Consider the following 5,456-nt stretch of genomic DNA (forward strand, 5'->3'; position numbering starts at 1 on the left):
AGGGGCCTGGGACCTTCTCTTTGCCTAGGGAGCTATTCTTGTGCCTGGGGACCTTTTTTGGGGGCTTGGAGACCTATTCTAGGGCAGGGGACCTATTCTGGGGCCTTGGGATCTTTTTTGGAGCCTGGGGATCTTTTTGCAGAGTTGGGACCTATTCTGTTGCCTGGGACCCTTTTGGAGGCATGGGGACATTTTTGAGGCCTGTATACCTATTCTGGGGCCTAGGGTCCTTTTTGTGGGCCATGGGAACTTTTTGGGGCCTGGTGACCTATTCTGGGGCATGGGGAACTTTTTGGGGGCTTGTAAAATTTTCTGGGGTCTGCGGACCTTTTAGAGGGCCTTGGGACCTTTTTGGGGCCTTTGGACCTATTCTAGGGCCTTTACACTTATTAAGGGGCATTGAGACATTTTTGGGGCCTGGGGACCTATTCTGGGGCCTCAGAACCTTTTTTGGGGCCTGGTTACCTATTCTGAAGCCTTGCGACCTATTCTGGGGCCTGGGATCTTTTTGGGGCCTGGGGACTTTTTGGGGGCCTTGGGACCTTTTCTGGGGCCTTGGGATCTTTTTGTGGGCCTCGGGAACTTTTTGGGGCCTGGGGACCTATTCTGGGGCATGGGGAGCTTTTTGGAAGCTTGTAAAATTTTCTGGGGTCTGGGGACCTTTTAGAGGGCCTTGGGACCTTTTTGGGGCCTTTGGACCTATTATAGGGCCTTTTGGACCTATTAGGGGGCATTGAGACATTTTTGGGGCCTGGGGACCTATTCTGGGGCCTCAGGACCTTTTTTAGGGCCTGGTTACCTATTCTAGGGCCTTGGGACCTATTCTTGGGCCTGGGACCTTTTTGGGGGCCTGGGGACTTTTTGGGGGCCTTGGGACCTATTGTGCGGCCTTGGGAATTATTATGGGGCCCTAGGACCTTTTCAAGGCCTGGGGACCTTTTCCTGTTCCTGGGGACCTTTTTGGGAGCTTGGGGACCTTTACAAGGCCTCTGGATCTATTCTGGGGCCTGGGGTCCTTTTCATGGGCTTGTGGACCTTTTCGGTGCCTGGGGACCTTTTCTGTTTCCTGGGGAATTATTCTGTGGCTTGGGGACCTCTTCGTGGGTCTGGTGACCTTCTCGGGGCCTTGGGACATATTCCGGGGACTGGGGACCTTTTTGGGGGCCTTGGGATCTATTCTGGGTCCTGAGGACTTTTTCTTTGGCCTGGGGATCTTTTCGGGGCCTAGGGACCTTTTTGGTGCCTTGGGACCTATTCTGGGGCCTGGGGACCTATGGTGGGGTATGGAGACATTTTTGAGGCCTGGGGACCTATTATGGGGCCTGGGGACCTATTCTGGGGCCTGGAGACCTCTTTGGGGGCCTGCAGACCTTTTTGGGATCTGGGCATCTATTCTGGGACCTGCAGACCTTCTTGAGGACCTGGGAACCTTTTTGGGGCCTTTGCAGCTTTTCTGGGGTCTTGGGACATTTCTTGGGGCCTGGGAACCTTTTCTTTGGCCTGGGGACACTTTTTTGGGCCTAGGGACCTATTCTGGAGTCTGGAGAATTATTCTGGCACCTGGGGACCTTTTTGGGGGTCTGGGGGCCTTCTCTGGGCCTGGGGACTTACTTTGGGGCCTTGGGATCTTTTTAGGGGCCTTTTTATCTTTTCGACTCCTTGGCACCTATTCTGGGGCTTTAAGATCTATTCTGGGGTCTGGGGGCCTTGGGATGTTTTGGAGGCCTTGGCACCTATTCTGGCGCCTTGGGACCTATTCTTGGGCCTGGATACCTTTTTGGGGGCCTGCAGACCTATTCTGGGGCCTGGGGAACTTTTTGGGTGCCTGTGGAACTTTTCTGGGGTCTGGGGACCTTTTCTGGGGCCTGGGGACCTATTCTAGTGCCTGTGGACCTTTTCAGGGCCTGGAGACCTTTTTGGGGCCTATGGACCTATTCTTGGACCTGGAGACCTTCTTGAGGGCCTGGGGACCTTTTTGGGGCCTTGGGAGCTTTTCTTGGGCCAGGGGATGTTTTTTTGGGCCTGGGAACCTTTTTGGGGGCCTTGTAACCTTTTCAGGGCCTTGGCACCTATTCTGGGGTCTGGGGACCTATTCTGGGGCCTGGGGACCTTTTCAGGGGCCTGGAGACCTTTTAGGCACCTTGGGACCTATTCTTGGGCCTTGGGACCTTTTCAGGGGCCTGGGCACCTATTCTGGGGCCTGGAGACCTTTCTGGGGCCTGAGGACCTTTTCTGGGGCTTGGGGACCTTTTTGGCAGCCTGGAGACCTTTTTGGGGCATGTGGACCTATTTTTGGGCCTCGGGAACTTTTCGGGGGCCAATGGTCCTTTTCGGGTCCTGGGGATCTATTCTCTGGCCTGGGGACCTTTTTTGGGGCCTGTGGACTTATTCTGTTGCCTGGGGACCTTTTGGGGGGCATGGGGACCAATTCTGGGGCCTGGGGACCTATTGTGGGGCTTGAGGACCTGTTTGAGAGCCTGGGGACCTTGTTGGGCCCTGGGGACTTATTGTGGGGTCTGGGGATATTTTCAGGGGCCTGGGAGCCTTATCGGGGCCTGTGGACCTATTCTGGTGTCTGCAGACCTTTTTGAGGGCCTGGGAATCTTTTTAGGGCTTAGGGACTTATTCTGGGGCCTGGAGACCTTTTTGTGGCCTGGGGACCTTTTTGGCACCTGTGGATCTATTCTTGGGCCTAGGGACCTATTCTGGGGCCTGGGGACCTTTTGGGGGCCTGGGTATTTTTTCTGGGGCCTGAGGACTTTCTTGGTGGCCTGAGAACCTTTTTATGGCCTTGGGACCTATTCTGGGGCCTTAGGACCTTTTAGGGGGCATAGGGACCTTTTTGTATCCTGGGGACCTATTCTGGGGCCTCAGGACCTTTATTGGGGCCTGGGGACCTATTCTGGGGATTTTGGACCTATTCTGGTGCCTGGGACCTTTTGGGGTGCATGGGGACCTTTTTGGGGGCCTGGGGACGTATTTGGGGGCCTTGGGAATTATAATGGGGCCTGGAGGACCTTTTCGAAGGTTTGGTGACCTTCTCGGGGCCTGGGGACCTATTCTGGGACATGGGAACCTTTTCGGGGGCATGGGGACGTTTTTGGAGCCTGGGGACCTATTCTGGGGCCTGGGGAACCTTCTTAGGGGCCTTGGGACCTTTTTGGGGCCTGGGGACCTATTCTGGGGCTTGGAAAATTATTCTTGGGCCAGGGGACCTCTTCGGGGGTCTGGGGACCTTCTCGGTGCCTTGGGACATATTTTGGGGACTGGAGACCTTTTCGGGGGCCTGGGGATCTATTCTTGGGCCTGGGGACGTTTTGAGGGGCCTGGGGACCTTTTTGGGGCCTGGAGACCTGTTCTGGGGCCTGTGGACCTTTTTGGGGGCCTACGGGCCTTTTCTGGGCCTGAAAACCTATTTTTGGTCCTTGAGAATTTTTTTGTGGCCTTAAGACTTATTCTGGATCCTTGGGACCTATTCCATAGGCTGGGGACCTTTTCATTGCCTTTGGATCTATTCTTGGGGCTGGGGACCTTTTTTGGGGACATAGGGACGTTTCAAATGCCTGGGGACCTATTGTGGTGCCTCTGGAACTTTTTGGGAGCCTTGCGATTTTTGGGGGCCTGGGGACCTATTCTGGGGCCTTGGGTCCTATTCTAGGTCCTGGAGACCTTTTCGGTGCCTGGGGACCTTTTCAAGACCTGGGAACCTATTCTTCAGCCTAGGGAGCTTTTCTCGAGCCTGGGGAAATATTCTGGGGCCTGAGGACCTTTTTCGGGGCCTAGGGACCTTTTCAGGGCCTTGGGACCAATTCTGGGGCCTGGTGACTCTTTTAGAGGTTTGGGGACCTTTTCGAGGGCCTGGGGACGTTTTCGGGGTATGGGGACCTATTCTGGGGCCTGGGGACCTTTTTGGGGGACTGGGGACCTTTTCAGGGCCTTGGGACCTATTCTGGGTCATGGGGACCTTTTTGGGGGCCTGGATACCTATTCTGGGGCCTGAGGGGCTTTTTGGAGGCCTGGGGACATTTTCTTGAGCCTGGAGATCTTTTCGGTGCCTTGGGACCTATTCAAGTGTCTAGGGACTTTTTCGGGACCCTATTGACCTTTTCAGGGCCTGGGGACCTATTCTCTGCCCTTGGTAGTTTTGGGGCCAGGGGACCTATTCTGTGTCCTGGGGACCTTTTCAGCATCCTCTGGACCTTTTCGGGGACTGGGGACCATTTCGAGGGCCTGGGGACCTTTTTGGGGCCTGGGGACCTATTCTGGGGCCTGGAGACTTTTTCGGGGACCTTCTTGTGGCTTGTGAACCTGTTTTGCTGCCTGGGGACCTTTTTTGGGGCCTGGGGACATACTCTTGGGCCTTGGGAACTTTTTGGGGGCCTGGGGACCTATTCTGGGGCCTGGAGACCTTTCTGGGGGCCTGACGACCTTTTCTGGGGCCTAGGGACCTTTTCGGGGCCTGGGGACCTTTTCTGTTTCCTGGGGAATTATTCTGTGGCTTGGGGACCTCTTCGTGGGTCTGGTGACCTTCTCAGGGCCTTGGGACATATTCTGAAGACTGGGGACCTATTTGGGGGCCTAGGGATCTATTCTGGGTCCTGAGGACTTATTCTGTGGCCTGGGGATCTTTTCGGGGCCTAAGGACCTTTTTGGTGCCTTGGGACCTATTCTGGGGCCTGGGGACCTATGCTGTGACATGGAGACATTTTTGAGGCCTGGAGACCTATTATGGGGCCTGGAGACCTTTTCGGTGCCTGGGGACCTTTTCAAGACCTAGGAACCTATTCTTCGGCCTAGGGTGCTTTTCTGGAGCCTGGGGAAATATTCTGGGGCCTGAGGACCTTTTTCAGGGCCTAGGGACCTTTTCAGGGCCTTGGGACCAATTCTGGGGCCTGGTGACTCTTTTGGAGGTTTGGGGACCTTTTCGAGAGCCTGGGGACGTTATCGTGGTATAGGAACCTATTCTTGGGCCTGGGGACCTTTTTGGGGGACTGGGGACCTTTTCAGGGCCTTGGGACCTATTCTGGGTCATGGGGACCTTTTTCGGGGCCTGGAGACCTATTCTGGGGCCTGAGGGGCTTTTTGGGGGCCTGGGGACATTTTCTTGAGCCTGGAGATCTTTTCTGTGCCTTGGGACCTATTCAAGTGTCTAGGGACTTTTTTGGGACCCTATTGACCTTTTCAGTGCCTGGGGACCTATTCTCTGCCCTTGGTAGTTTTGGGGCCAGGGGACCTATTCTGTGTCCTGGGGACCTTTTGAGCATCCTCTGGACCTTTTCAGGGACTGGGGACCATTTTGAGGGCCTGGGGACCTTTTTGGGGCCTGGGGACCTATTCTGGGGCCTGGAGACTTTTTTGGGGACCTTCTTGTGGCTTGTGAACCTGTTTTGGGGCCTGGGGACCTTTTTTGGGGCCTGGGGACATACTCTTGGGACTTGGGACCTTTTTGGGGGCCT

The sequence above is a fragment of the Cherax quadricarinatus genome, chromosome 89 (assembly GCF_038502225.1).
Source record: "Cherax quadricarinatus isolate ZL_2023a chromosome 89, ASM3850222v1, whole genome shotgun sequence".
Lineage (NCBI taxonomy): Eukaryota > Metazoa > Arthropoda > Malacostraca > Decapoda > Parastacidae > Cherax > Cherax quadricarinatus.